The sequence below is a fragment of the Aulonocara stuartgranti genome (assembly GCF_965226115.1).
Source record: "Aulonocara stuartgranti genome assembly, chromosome: 5".
Classification (NCBI taxonomy): Eukaryota; Metazoa; Chordata; class Actinopteri; order Cichliformes; family Cichlidae; genus Aulonocara; species Aulonocara stuartgranti.
In genome coordinates, this window is record NC_138943.1 from 31,506,982 (window position 1) to 31,523,431 (window position 16,450).

The 16,450-nt window shown below is 40.5% G+C and overlaps 1 long non-coding RNA gene across 1 annotated transcript; it reads right to left on the reverse strand.

Annotated features, from left to right (window-relative positions):
• Window positions 1–14,930: 14,930 nt before the first annotated feature.
• LOC309705983 lies at window positions 14,931–15,956 on the reverse strand. Its single transcript, XR_014276651.1, has 3 exons — window positions 15,588–15,956; window positions 15,395–15,507; window positions 14,931–15,263 (listed from the first exon to the last, which is right to left on the reverse strand). It is a non-coding gene; the product is annotated as an uncharacterized lncRNA (long non-coding RNA).
• Window positions 15,957–16,450: the final 494 nt, after the last annotated feature.

Genomic DNA, 16,450 nt, shown 5'->3' on the forward strand with positions numbered 1-16,450 from the left:
CTCAATGGTCTATTATTAACGTGAAAGAAAGCTTGTCATTAAAAGGAAGGCAGACACTTCCACACGGTGGTTTTTGTTTTGTTTTTTCATTTTGTTTGAATTTCCATTTAATTTTGCCTTTTTGTTTTGAATTCAGAATAGAAAATATGCTAGCTACCCAACAGTTACAGGATTATTAAAGACAGCTGCTGGTCGCTGCAGTCCCTGTGTGACTGCATCCGGCTAAATTTCATGTTGTGTAAATTTGCAGCTGGGTAAAGTTTTAAATTATGAAGAGAAACCAGGATTTACTACCTAGACCAATCCAGACCTGTATCTCTCAGCAAAAGGTAAATAAGCACACAATGAACCTGCTTATCCATCAGGATTATACATATTCCTTATATCACTACAGAGCTCTGTGGTGATTAATGAAGACCTATAACTTACCTCAGAGTAATGCAACATAAAGCATAGAAGCTCCCCGTCTGATTCATACACTTAACTTTATTTAACCGCTGCAGTATATCACTATTTTGAGCACACCTATTTGTCAGTATTCCCAGCTCAGACACTGACAACACATTTGTCACTGTAACAGAGGGATTCCCATGTGGAGGAAGAGAGTATTTCTGCTCGGAAATCCTCCTGCAGAGGAGAGCTGGTTGGGAAAACGAGGGCATGCACGCCAAAATGAGACTGTTTGCATGGCAGCGAGTATAGGGGAGAAGTTCTCCGGAGAGAGAGAGAGAGAGAGAACCAGAGTGTGTCTCCTTGAAAATGTTGCTGAAGTAAGCAGAATAAAGAGACAGCAAATAGAAGCTGGGTTATGATGCTGTGTGAGGCGTCAAAGAGTTCAGCCAACAAATGTGCAGCACCTGCTGCGCAGCACGTAGTTTCGTGGTACAATTTAATGTTGCACATGTTTTCGTTACATATCTCCAAACGCTAATTGCTAATTGTGTGGTGACTCAGACTAGCAGAGCTGTACATGTGCAGCCTTACACACATGAGGCGAGAGCAGGGGGACATGGGGAATGAATTTACACTTCCAACATGAAGAGACAGTAACATGTTGGTATATTAGAAGGAGTACACTGAACCACAGACAGAATGACTTTAAGAAGAACTTAATTAGTGAGTGTAACTTATCAGGTATGTCTGTGAAGGTTCTCAGTCATCCAGGTCATCGTAGTCTAAGGAGCTTGGAAAGAAAAGCGTCGGGACTTCTCTGAGTTGCTTGAAGACGTTTCACCTCTCATGTCACTACATCAGACCAAGAAACATTTATGTATCACTGACGTTATTATAGTTAACTAAAACTAAACTAAAACAAAAAATAAAATAAAAACTAATAAGAGATAAAACCTCCCTTGCTCTTGTGCCTCTGAGAGCCTTAACCTGGTTATATACCTGGTAAGTTGTCTAAGGAGCTTGGAAAGAAAAGTGTCTGGACTTCTTTTTTAAAGACGTTTCACTTCTCATCTGAGAAGCTTCTTCAATGTTAAGGTCAAATGGTGGAGAGTCCCAGATTTAAGTCCTGGAGGTCTAAACCAGACCTCCATATTGGAGAGACCAAACAACCACTTCATAAACGCGAGGCACAGCATAGAACAGCTACCTTGACAGGACAAGACTCGGCAGCCCATCTGCATTTAAGGACATAGGTCATTCCTTTGGATGAGGATGCCAATGTTCACATTTTGGACAGAGAAGACAGACGGTTTGAAAGAGGAGTGAAAGAAGCCATCGATGTCCACTGTGAACGACCATCTTTGAACAGAGGCGGTGGTTTACGACACCAACTGTCTGCCATCTATAATCCAGTTTTGAGATCCCAGACGTCTTAACGACCACTCACATCCTGGGCCATTTGACCTCAGGATATCACATGATAGGGTGGGGCTAGGTTTCACAGCAGGTTCACCCGGAACCTTGGCTGATTGTGACCTACACCTGTGATTAGGTAGAGGACAAACATGGGGTTCATGACCCTCTTGGGGGACACTCCCCCTAGGACTTAAATCTGGGACTCTCCACCATTTGACCTTAACATTGAAGAAGCTTCTCAGATGAGAAGTGAAACGTCTTTAAAAAAGAAGTCCAGACACTTTTCTTTCCAAGCTCCTTAGACAACTTACCAGGTATATAACCAGGTTAAGGCTCTCAGAGGCACAAGAGCAAGGGAGGTTTTATCTCTTATTAGTTTTTATTTTATTTTTTGTTTTAGTTTAGTTTTAGTTAACTATAATAACGTCAGTGATACATAAATGTTTCTTGGTCTGATGTAGTGACATTAGAATAATAAGAAAAGAGACCAAGGGCCTTATCTTACATGAAGCCAGCTGAAATCAGATTAATGTAAAGATCTGTAAGATAAACTGTGCTGACGTGTCATATTAGTGCATCCGGGCTTGTGCCAAATCTATGACGACAATGACCAGCCCATCACGAGCTGCATATATGTAACAACTTTATCTTTGTTGTGAGTCTTTGTAAGCTGCGGTCATGTGTTTAGGGTTTCAGTCAGATCGCAGACATCTTAACTAGGTGCTAGTGAAGGGTTCAGTGTGAACTGGTTGAACTGTTTGTCAAGTCAGAGTCTCTGAGTACTGTGTGGCTTTTTCCTGCATAGCTGGCGATCTCCTTGCATCCCAGATTACGATTCCATTCCTTGAATTACCGCCACATTATTTACCATAATCACCTAATTCAATTTTCCAGCAGCGCAAGCCTTATTAATTAAAGCCTCCACACAGTTCTGTGACAAATAGGATTTTCACTGTCTGCATGCACCAGGAGGTCTGAATATCCGTACATGTGCGCTCCCCTCTCTCTGCAGTTGCCGTGGCTCAGTCTCATCAAGCTGCTGTCGCCACCACAACCCGCATGACTCTGCTTTCTTTAGTTAAAATGCGTCTCCAGTATCTCAGGTGTCTTGCCATAATGAACAAATTATAATCTAATAGGAAAATTAAAAGCTGTGCTACTGGTATTTTTGGCTTGCATAAATACATCATCTAAAGGCTTTACCTGTCACAGTTTAATACCAGCACCACAGTAATCTTGAGATGGCATCACAGTCATAAATAGTAAGACCCAGACTGTGCAGGTTAAGTGTGGAAGAGGGTATTTTCCAGAGCAACAGCAGTTAAAGCTCCAAGCTATTCCATCTATTAAATGTATGCTGTGTGAAGTCACAGGGAGGTGAGCCATCCCAGCATAAAGGCAAGCTAAGACTTAGACAGACAGCTAGTTTATCATAGGACTAATGACTAAATTGTTGTCTATTTAAGGTTATGTACTATAAAAAAAAGCCCTTTTTTAAAATCAAACACACCACCATTTTAAATGACTTGAGCATTTCCTCAAATTCAAGGCTCAAAGAATGAAACTTTAACTTGTTAAACCAGAAAAGCTCTTACTAATGGCAAATTTGAACTCAGTTATAACTCAGCTTCGCCTCTTTTTTCCATCAAACTACTGAAGTAAAGACATTTGGATACGTCACGTGTCTCTGCATCGTGAATGGAACTTTCATCACGCTCCTCACATCATATACAAATCACACTCTCATAATTTGGTGGCCTATTTGAGATGTGTCATTTCCCGTATCTCTACCTTCTCTTTCAACCCATCCATCAACCCAACATCCTCCTACAGGTGGGAATATTTACTTATTACTCCCCAATTATATAAGCATCATGTTAGTGGGAAGTAATGAACTCAGAGATTAGATTCTAAACTCTGGCTGCATTAAAATAAATGAACTATTTTTTTTAATCGATTTTTGTGTACTGGTGCTTAAAAACCAGTAGGCTTGGAGTGTAGAGTATATGCTGAGTGACTTACTGTAGATTTGCAGCTCAGTTATATGAGCAGCTATTGCTTGCACGTATGCTTATCAGGGTTACAAAGTCATACAGGGGGCATATACAGTATATAATGACAGTACAGTCCATGGACACCATGCAGACTGGAGACCTGCCAGGATAGCAATTATTCTATCAAAGAGAGAAGCTAAGTAAGCTCAAAGATAATCAATAATATCACTGTCAGCTCCTTCTTACCTCGTGGAAGGACATATTGTAACTGCTACCCATCTGTCGACCGTCCTACTTTCTTAATTCAAAGTCAGTGTTTTTCCTCTAGGAAGGACTGGTGTTCTGACTGGTGAAGTCATCCGAGCTTGGGCTGGGGTCGATCGAAGCATTTGGGTTTCTACAGTTTGTGAAATCCCAGCTGCCTTTTCCCTTTAGCATAAGTGTGAGTTTGCTTCATTCTAAACCACTGCAGATTCACCGTCTTCTCTCATGCTATCCAGGCAGGTGCCAAGAATGTCCGGCCCACGTGCTTCCAAAATCGCATAAAAAATGAGCGTAAGAAATGCAAATAGCATCATCAGTACAGGTGGTCCTGGAGAGATCATACAGCCTTTTGCAAACATCAGTAGATGTACTTCATATTCTCTCTTCTCTGTGAACAGGTCACAGTAGAAACAATGTAGGAAACGTATACTCATTATAAATACAGTGAGCGTTAATATTTGAACTTCCTTTAACAACAATACAACGCAAATTTATTTTTCATTTAAAGACCGGAGGTACACCAAAGTGCTTCTCAATAATACAATAGTTTTAAATTAATTTTAAATTACATAAGGATGCGATGGCAAAGTGCAAAATGCACTGCCAGATGAAACAGCACTAATTAATTGGCAATGCTAAGTTAAATAAGTTATTAATCGCAATTTAAAGGACTGAATATATGCACACACGCGATTATCAACTGGAAGATTATTCCGGTAATACAATAATATAAGTTAAAATTGCATATAGGTGCGATTGCAAAGTACAAAGAATACTACCTGATAAAAACTAACTAGCCGAGAATGCTAGATTAAATAAACAAGTTTTCAACTGTAGTTTAAAAGATTGAATAGATTCAGATGCGCGAATGTCTGTCACGGTTCTGGGTCAGTTTGACCCACTATTTTCAGTTCTCACGTTTTGGTTTGATTTTGTGTTTTTGGGTATTTTCTTGATCTATGGTATGATGATGATGATGAGTATTATTTAGTAGGTTTTAGCTCATTCTGGTTTCGTTCTGCCCTTGTAAAGTCTGTTTCTTTGTCTACATCTTTGTGAATTGTTTCCTGTTTTATTGTGAAAGGTTGTGCCTCATGTCAGTGTGTCTAGCTTTGCTCCCCGTGTCTCCTTAGCCCAAACCCTCCCAGCTGTGTCTCCCTCCTGTTTTCCATTCCCTGATTACTCCCCTGTGTATATAAGCCCTGTGTTCCCTGTTGTGCCATACCCTCAACTAGCTGTGTGTTTTGCTGCCGTGTTTCCAGTCGTTTGTCTCTTGGCTCCAAGTGTTTGTTAGTAGCTTTGTGTTCTCAGTTTAAGGTGTTATTTTGAGTTATGTTTGGAATTTTTGTCCCAGCAATAAAGCTGCGCTTTAAGTTTGACTTCCGTGTTGAGTCCTGCATTTTAGGTCCCCCACTCCTGCCTGCCTGCCTGCCTGCCACACAGCCAACTCTGACAATGTCAGCTGCAAGATTGTTCCAGGTGCAGCAAAGGCACGGTCACCTCTGGTCTTCAGCCGGGACCTAGGTTGTACCAAGAGCAGTTGGCCCAATGATCTTAGGGCTCTCCTAGGGGTATACAGGCTGAGGAGTTCAGTTAAGTAGCTAGGTGCAATATTGTTTACGATTTTAAAAGTAAGCAATAAAACCTTTTAAAAAAAACATCACCAGAAACAAGCATTTTCAAAAATAAAATCAATAAAAATATTATTGGATATAATACTTTATATGAAAAATATCCGTCCTGGGCCTTAGAAACTAGTATTCAGCATAAGTAGGTTCTTGCAGCCATTTATTGCCCACCAGTGTGTGTGATACTGGCCTGCCATACTGAGACATGTAATTTAGCATTAAATAAGATAAGATAAGATAAGATAACCTTTATTAGTCCCACATGTGGGAAATTTGTTTTGTCACAGCAGGAAGTGGACAGTGCAAAAGTTATGACGCAAAAATTAGAATACAATAAGAATAAATACAGTACACAACTGTACAGAATAGAATAAAATAATATACTATATACAGTAGAATAAAATAGAATAAAAATATACAATAAGATAAAAATAGAATACGAATGCTATATACAACTGAGTAAAAATACAACGATGCCAGAAAAATTGGCTGTATTAGGGCTGAACTTTCTAATGTCAACCTTGCCCTGGACCAACTTGAAACAATTTGAAATTTAAGATCCTTGTAGATTATTTTCTTTATTCTTTATCCTTACAGACCGCTGACAAGATGACAACACACTTGCAAAATTAGAAAACCAGAACTGCTACTTAAAAAATATTAGAGGCACTTGAGATTGGGGTCACACACTCTCAGATACTCTTTTTGAAATAAAACAAAAATCTTTGTGGAAAAAGACACTGATTCACCATGTAATTTTTCTTTTAACTGCTATTTTCTTACATGTGACTAGATGCTTGGACAGAAAACACCACTGACTCGAACATCTGAGCATGTGTTTCTGTAAAAGTCTTTATATTCATTTAATTACAACACACAGAACCAGAAATTCATTTTTTTCACTGTAATGTATTAATTAATAAATCTGGCAATTTTTAGCCTAAAGGGTTCAAAAAGGAGTGTAAGACCAATTGCAAACACATACTGTACCCATACAAACTAAGACCGTCAGTATTAGAGCCTAGTTTCATCAGCCTATGACCCGAGGCTCTATATTTCCCTGGAGCCCTAAATCCACCTTACATCCACTTAGTCTTCTTTGCTTCAACTATTCACATACTTTCCTCCTAGCAACCAATGTAATGCTGATGTTGCGTTATCTGCTTTGAAAGGATACCATTATCTATCTATTCACCAGCCAAACAGCATAAATGAATAAATCTGCATACGACATGTAAGACTATACCGACCCTTTTGAATTCTAATATCAAATGCATTTGCATTTGAAATGGGTTTCTACTACTGATGGGCAATCAGATATGAATGAAGCCTATAAACTGTGCTGAGTAGATTTATATAATAAAGATGGGACATACACTATATGCTGAGTAATGTTAGATTTCATCTTGTTCCTTGATTCACTGTTGACCTTTCACATATTTCTTTTCTTTGTTGTGATACCATGTTCACTCGTGCATTTCATTTTGTTACATCGAAGACTCTTGTAACGTTTTATTTTGACTGTTGATAATGAGTCAAGAAAATCTTAAAAATATCAGATGCTAATGACATTTGCAGTCATGTGAAAAAGAATAAAATGCATTGGGAAGTTTAGATCTTAAGTAGCAGCCAGGAGTTGCTGTTCAAAAGCACTTAATTAACTGATCATCAGCAAGTGTGAGCACCTCTATAAAAGCTGGAGGTTTGGCAATACTTGGTCTGGAGCATTCAGGTATGTGTTAACACAACCCCACAATCTTCCCAGTAGAGGACATCCCAACAAAGACTCAACATGATCCAGTCAAAGTCCAGACCTCAGATGGACTTGGCTGCTGTGGTGGGAAATTAAGAGGGCTGTGCATAAATGAATGTCTGTAAACCTCAATGAACTGAAGCAACATTGTAAAGAACGGTGGGACAAATGTCCTACAAAATTCAAGTTGTTTCTGGTAAAGGTGGTTCTATTATGGAATCATAGGGTTTAATTTGTTTCCCACAAGATTGAAAACTCAACGCGTTAGCGTGGTTAGCTCGTTAACGCGTTCTGTCAGGGTTCTTTTGATTTAACGGTTTTAAAAGTATCTGGATTAAATGTATACGTTTAGGTCGCCATATTCAGTCACATTTTAACTGTAGTTTAAGGTTTGGCTCATTCTAGCCACTTCTTTTTAAGTGTTATTAATTTCTGTAGCTATAGTTCTTTGTTAAGGCCAATAAATTATGATGGCCAGGCAATTGTAGGCTGTGGCTGACATGGTTCCACTGTCTGATATCTGGGGTTTATATAATGAAGAAAAATGGCTGTACAAAGGGACGCACTGCGCTCTGAAGCAATAGTGCTGGGTTTGTGGTCAAAGTTAGTGGCTCTGTGACTCATTGAGACGCGATAGAGCACAACACAGCTGCTACTTGTGCTTCTTTCTGGTCCTTAGACTGCCACCATCTCTGATAACCACTTAGTATTCAGCTGAGGCTTATGGATTGCTGCCCATAAACAGAGAAGTGCTAAGAAGCAAAGACTGCTCTCTGATCACTTGCATCGTACTAAGCAGGGTGCTTCACGTGATTTTTTTTGGGGTTTTTTAATCACATTTTAAGAATCCACCTTGGCTCACAATATCAAAAATGCTGCTGCTGTTGAAGACCTGCTTTTCCACTGACTGGCAGAGTGCGGAAAAAAAGTTGTTCTAACAGCAGAAGCAAAGGTTCACACTTGAAATAGGGAGTCCCCTCACGTCCACGCATTTAAGATTCCTGAAATATTGCTCAAAGTCACTAGGGTGGAAAAAGTGAGAGATGAAATGATGGTGCTTCTAAAATGATTATCTGCTCTCCCCAAAAGAGAGGGTGCTGCACATATTAGATGAGTTACAGGCTTGTGAGAATGCAAAATTCATTGAAATTAGATTGGATTTAGGATAGGGTGATGAGGGCTGCAGTGAGAAAGAATTCCAGCTTATCTGAATTATCAGCTCTTCGTTGCTCTTTTACCTTCCACCGTGAGATCTCACCAGACAGCCCAGATTTGTCTTTGGGAAATGATTACCACAGTAAATACTTTCTCATTAGCACGGACATCTGCAGGTGGAGAGAGACAGAAAATGACGTGGCTGGTTTACAATGGGTAGTTTATTTTTTGCTGGGGGAGGGGCTTGATTTCAGAAAGTTGAAGTTGAGTATAAAAAAGCAGTTGAGACGTGCTGACAGGGGCCTGGCTGTGATGGAGAGACCCTATCGCTTTTCTTCCCCATTCTGTCACACACTCCTCCCATCATCGCAGGGTTTACTGTCACAAGCAGAGCGATGCTGCGTGGGTGAGCGATGGGTGCTGTGTCATTCCTCCCCTTCCCTGACCCTGTAGATTGATTCCCTCCCCCCCAGACATGACATGGATTCAGCTGAAAGAAGCTGAGTAGGTTTAGAGTTTGAGGACTTTACTCATTGAAATCTGCATGTTGTGCACGTATATGTAGGAATAACTAAAAATTTCGTAAACTGATGCGTTATGTGGTTTGTTTTTTTACACATGCTAGAAAAGTTGTGGTGTTTTGATTAAGCGTGCTTCAAAATAAAGGCCAGTGATTTAATTTTGAGGCTGTTGTATACAATGGACAGCTACACTTCAGATAGCCCTTTCTGCACATTCCTCACTAGGTGACTGTGATGGCTGCACTTACAGCCACACAGTGGTAATACCCACCATGTTAGTGTAGAGGCTTATAAGTAGTGATGGCCCGCTTGAAGCTGACGCTCCGGAGCGTGTGTCGAAAAAAACAACACACTGGTTCAGAAGCACTGTGTCGAGGCTTGCTTCGTTTGGCAAAAGTCACGTGACCAGTGACGTCCGAAGCTTCATTACGCACGTAACTGCTTCGGTACCTGATTCAAACGGATATAAGGAAGTGAATCATCCACGGGATTCGTGGAGTGTGTTGAGGGTGACAGAGAGCGAAGAGGTGATCATTCCACTGACAGATATGGAGCCAGCGAGGAAGAGAGGACGTTCTGGCGTGTGGGAATATTTTGAGTTGATTTTGCTCAATTCATTTTATCTGCCGAAGTGAAAAACTTGAAATGTCCAAAATCATGTTTTCATAATGTAAATATCATTACAGCATATGACTTTAGGAACACTTCTATGTGAATTAAAGCTGATGAAAACTACAACAATGTATTTGACACTATACGTACATTACATTGCTACACAGTTTAGAAAATCATTTTGTTTATTGTTTTTAGGTGATAGTCTGCAGGACCCAGGAATACCTGCATATCTACCAGCTTGCAGTGTAGTTCCTGCACTCCACAGCCTCTTCTGTTCCATGCAAGTGGATTTTCTCCAGGGCAGGAGAAACTATTTCTAAGAAAAGAAACACACTCGGCCAGCGCACAGTAACACTAATCCTCTTTTTAAATGTAAATAACAAAAGGGCTACCTTACATAGATCATGTTTTTACTTTGCAAGTTCTTGATTAGGGGTGGATTTTGATTATCGCCTTTCTGATTACAATCCATGCTAAATTGAATAAAGTGATATTGATTCATTAAAATCCCGTGTCGATTTGTAAATTAACGTTATTATGCCTGAAACGCCAGCATCTCAGGTTAAACCTCACAACATGTCGTCAAACACCATACAGCTAAAACAGTAACTGGGAGCAGGTTTACGGATTCTGCATACAAACGTGAACACAGAGCGCGGACCCGACGCGTCAGAGTCAGATTTTGATGTGTCGGCGGGTCCGCGCTGTGTTTGCCTCTTTTTTCGCTGGCTTCTGCAGCTGCAGGTTTCATAACTCTCTGTTTACATCTCTAATTAAGTCTCACATGTGTCAGCTTCCTTTTAATAGATACGAAATTATAGATATATACTGTTAAATGATCAGAATTGTAATATTTCTGACTGAGGCAAAACTTTCCAGATTCCAATCAAATTGAATCGGATCCTGTATCGAATCAAAAATGATTCTACAAATCAGTGACGATGCAGCCGTACTCAGCTCCCTAAGCATTTTCCCTTTCCAGTTCACAATCAATCCCACCCCTAGGTCAAAAATATGTATAGGACAATTGGCCTCATCTAATATTTTGTATGAACCTGTCCAGCTGTCCAGTGATTAAACGACAAGTAGATGGAGGCAGGACTTCACAGCAGGGGCATACTCCATAATGTGCTGTGCATTCTCATATGTATATTATATATATTGCTCACTTATTGTATTTACCAACATCAAGGAGTTATGAGCAAAGAAAGGCCACACCATAGTGCATGTTTAAATAGGGAAAGTTTATTGATCAAAATGTATTACGCAAATACGCATTACATTTTTTTCAGCCCCCCAATCGAGAAAACAAAACCAATTACATGTTCAAAGCAACGGAACGGTGGCCCAATATCAGAGAGAACTCCACTCTTGAGTGAGCAGCGATGATTGAGCAGTCCGTTTTATTTTGCAGATTCAAGCTGCTCTTCAAAATTTTCACCACCAGATGTCACCGGAGAGGACTGTGTTGAAAAGCTTCGAGTAATGAACCGTTTTTCAATACAAGCTTCAGTGCTTCGGTATAGCTTCATTTGGCCATCACTAGTTTAGAGTTAATTCACATATCCACATAACGCTGCATTCTAAAATAAGTGCGCACATTTTAGTTTACACTGTTATATATGATTAATTTTTTGTTTTCTGAGTTACCTTAGTTGCAGCTGTTCCAGTCCCTTTATTAAGGAGCCAAGAGGTGGAAAACGGGCGGAGCGAGCTTTAAAGGAAGACTACAAATTGGTTCATGCCATAACTCAGGACCATGGGGGGGAATTGGAGTTCATTATGCTTGGTTTAGTTAGGTTTTGTGTGTTTTACCCCTTCTCCTGTTTTTGTGGGCTGATCAGCCACTATTTAAGTTTCCCCTTTGTCTCTTTAAGTTAGGTCAGTTTGTTTGAGTTATCAGTTGTGTTGTCAACTTTGAGTAGAGTTTTGTTATTTTGACCTCTTTTATGGGCCCAAGATTTTGATTCTTTTTGCATGAGTTAACCAATTATGTTTTTTGGGTTAAGTAAAAAAAATCATTTTTTTGGACTTTAACCTGTGCCTAAGTTTCCTTCACTGCTCGGTCCATCACAGTGACCTTTTGACAGGACTGTTGCCTCACAGCAAGAAGGTCCTGGGTTCAAATCCATTATTGGCCAAGGGGTTTTCTGTGCGGGTTCTCTCCCAGTATTCTGGCTTCCTCTTAACAAGTCTGTTAATAAGTGGGGTTAGGTTAATTGATGATTAGCAGAACAAAATGGATGCATATACATACGATTAGCTTCATAGATTAGTCAGCACCACTAAAAACTGTAAGAACATTTCTAATGTTTTAAAGGCAGTCTGTGTGCCTGACATAAATATAATCAGGCTATATAATATAAATATTGATGTATTTTCCAGGTCTGACAAATGAAACCAGTGGTGAAGTGTCTTAAACCTGTATCCTATCTGAAGGCCACCAGATGGCGATAGCTGTAGTTGCAAAAAGACTTCTATACCTATAGAAGTCACTGAGAAAACAGCCTTTTGACCTGAACCCCGTAAACACCTTCCTGCTGACTTTATGGCTCAGTCATTCATTTTTGGTCAGACTGAATAAAAAAAATTCAAGTCTATCGTATTCATAAAAGGCTTAAAATGGATATAATATTTGTGGTATGAAACTACGTGCTTATTGGCTAACAAGCTGTCAATCAGATGCCATTAGCCAGTCAGAAGTTTCCCAGTCAGATCTGCCCTTCCTTGTCACATCCTGTTTTGTTGCAACCAAGATGGCAATGGTGAAATCGCTAATCTCAAGGCTTCAGAATGACACTTGGAAAAAGCAGTGTGTGACGTCATGGTAGCTACGTTGGCCTCTTAATACCGTCTACAGCCAATGAGTAAATGTTTTTCAAAATAAGAGTGTGGGGATTGCTCACTAGTAAAACCATTCTTGGGTATCCAGGAGCAGGGATAGCTCAGTAGGTAGCGTGGTCGCCCCATGATTGGAAGGTCGCCCTGAGGTACCCCCGAGCAAGGTACCGTCCCCACACACTGCTCCCTGGGCGCCTGATTTGCGGCTGCCCACTGCTTCACTGAGTGAATGGGTTAAATGCAGAGAGAGTAATTTCACCACGGGAATCAATAAAGTACACATTATTATTTTTCTTAACAAGGCTTTACTCTTAAAGCAATCTGCTATGGCCCTAAATTAATGGATTTTAGCATATTTCATATTTCACTTGTGTCAATTTTTACTATCACTTATTGTATCTAACTCAGTGTGGCTTACTGAGAAACATTTCTGCCTCTCCTGCCCTACACCCTCTCCCTAAACACTACCAGCTAGCCTTAAGTTGAAGCGGGTTATAAAGTCTTCCTACAGCATATTTGCACAAATCACACTCCAAGAGTGGTAGCATCTGTTTTGTTTTCACTAGTGCTGGATTTGTGTTTTATAAGTCTGAGTCTCGTGTGATAGTTTCAGAACTGTGTCAGGAATGCATTCATGTATTGTCATTTGTTAGTTACATTTTAGTTTTGGTATAAATTTTAATATTTATAGAAGAAGAAAGAATTAAAAATAAGTTAAATTATTTTCCAAAATGTCCTAAATATAAATCACTGATAAGAACAGTGTAACGGCCTTTTGCATTTTATATTTTGTTGAGCTGTATGTCCAGATTTTACTCTTTTGCACCCACACACACACACACACACACACACACACACACACACACACACACACAAAGTAATTCCACCAGAGTGCCTATTTCGGGTCACTTTTGCCCGGATAAAAGAGCAGGGTTGGAATTGTGACATTAAAATACAATAATTGCTAAAATAAATTTAATTTGTAGTTCTAAATAAATTCTAAATGCATTTAGGACGTTTTTTACTCACTTTATGTCTTTTCCACGATGTTATTTCTCTCTCCAACAACGTAGGTTACAATTATATTAGCATGACCAATTATGCAAATTAGGCGATGACGTCATTTAGCGACTTCTAGCGACTTTTAGGACAGCCAATGGCGATTTTACTTACTGAGGAGTTGGCAACACTGTTTGGGTCTCCACCCAGCCACTTTATGCTAGCGCATATTGTGTCTCCATGCTGCAGCTCGCGTTAAGCTCCACACATGGATAAAATATCGTTCAAAGAGAAGAAATAAGTGAGAAAGAAGGCCTTAAAGGACTATTAAGCCCCTCCTGGATGTCAGCTCACGAGGTTTGTGTATTTTAAATGTTTTATTGTCTGTAATTAAGGACTTTTGATTGATTGACACTAAGTACAAGAGTGCTTTTTGATGTAATGTTTTGTTTTATTGTTTTTGTCCGTGAGCAGTTCTTACTGGTTGTCAAGACCAGAATAAACCCTGTTTTATAACTCTACATCTGTCACGGTCTGGCTGGCAGACCGTGGGGATGTGAGAAATGAGGACCCAAAATGCAGGACTTGGCGCTGAAGGCAGTGCGTTTATTTACAGTGGTGACAATCCAAACAACAATAAATTCCCCGTGCGATCCCAACTCCCGTTCCGTGTCTTCTCCTTTATCCCGTGCTCCGTGCTCTATCCCGTGCTCCGTGCTGCCTCCTGGTCGCCACAATTCCTCCTGAGGAAACACGCATACAAAAGGCAGTCGTGAGTACAAAACCTAACGGCAGACTTGCACTAACCTTGCACGATAAACTAAGACTGACGGGAAGTCACTCAACGATCCAGCGTCGAGGAGCTCTCAGCCACACTGTTTTGAAGCTCCTCTGACGAGGCTTGATCGGCGCCAGGTGTGTGTGGATTCCTGGGTGGGACCGGTCAGCTGGCAGGGCCACACCCACCAGGCCTAGAAGTGCCTGCCACGACCGCACCCTCACACACATGCACACACCCATAAACACCTGACAGTACACCAACACGGAAAACAGGACAGCAGACACAACCATAATAACAATAACCACAATAATAATGATAATAACTAGTGATGGGCAGATGAAGCCCCATGAAGCACTGAAGCTTTTCATCCAATTGGTTCACCCCAACGCGAAGCTTCATGAAGCTTCATTTGCTCTAGCAGGACACCTACTGGACGTAAAAATAATAGCTGGCATGAATTTGAAGAGTGTGGCATTTTGCACACAGCCTATAAATGTCAACAACAAAAGGAGTGTGTAAAACATGTATATTGTAGTGATGGCACTATACTGTGTATATTTATACTGGCAGTATGGGAAATGATTATTTGGAAATGCTTGAAATGGAAATGATCATTTACTGTGAGGTGAGGTGTGGTTGGGGTGTGGACAGTGGTTGTGCTTTTGTAACGTTGAGGTATGGACAGCTACACACTGAGGCTTTGAGCCTCAGTCCTGCCTGTTCACATTTTATTCTGTAAAAACTAAATTTTCACTGCTTTTATGACCTTTTTAGTGGGGAGAACATAGCTAGGATTTAATGATTTAACAAATCTTTTGAATCCTTTGTCCTCCACAATGCTAAATGGCTGGGAGTCCTCAATCACCATGCTAACCAGGTCTTCATCTATTTGAGATTGTTCTCCTGAGGAAAGACAATAAAGATAAAGCACAAATATAAATAGCACACACGTAACTTATAACAGTTGTATAATATTGTTATATCATTTAGTAACATTACTGCATCCTATATTATCATTGCATTTGATGGCTCACCTGGTCTTGCTCCACGATCGGTGTCCCCCTTATTCTCATGCAAAGCTCTGTAGTGCCTAAGCATGGATGTTGTTGTTATATCCCAGCTCCCTGGCACATAGCAAACACTTCACCTTGTACAAAAGTACAGACAGCTCAACATAAATTGTATTGCACCATCAGTATCATGAAAATACATCTTCTGTAGAAATACCTTGTTGGGAGGAATAAGATCAAAATGTTCCCACACAGGGGAGGACATCCTCCTCTCCTTAGCTGGCTCCATTCTCTCCTGACTTTCTCTCCTCACTCTCATAAACCTCCAAACTGTCTCCAAACTCTCACTAACCGCAACTCTCCATCAAACACCCACATTTTTGAATGAAGTCTGAGGGGTTTATATCGCTGTCATATCTCGTGGCAAAGTTCGAACCACTTCATGAACCAGTCACGTGGTACAGCCGGGCAGCGAGGCTTCGGACGTCATCATTTTCAGCTCCTCCCATAAATGAAGCAAGCCTCGATACGCGCTTCGCGGAAACGCCCCCTCCATTACTCGACACACACTCCGAAGCCTCGATACAGAACGTCCCATCACTAATAATAACTACAATAGTAGTCCAGACTGCTCACGGACCCCGAATCCCTGGAACTGGGTCCGTGACAACATCGTGCCTACGTCAATTCTTGAGGGTGCTACAAACAGTTCCCACAACTTACCCACAGTCTTAAGAGACCCTTTGCCAGCCACAAATGTGGTGTAACATTTGTGGCTGGCAAACACACCACAGACAGTTATTCCAAAGAGCCCGACACTGGAATTATATTTAATGGCCAGCAGGAGGTGACCCCTGTGGTTGTAAACACACTTGCAGTTCTGTCTTTTAGAAATTGTCCTTTAGCTTTATTCCCTTGTTTTGGGATTGTTATTATTAATCAGAAATGAGGACTATCCAGGGTTTTCTCATTGGTTAATGAGATTTTAACCGCAAGTTGTTAGCCAATAGACATGTGGTTTCGCAGTCAGCAACCTCTCTGCATTGAATTATATCTGTTATTAACCTCTGTCTCTCTTCC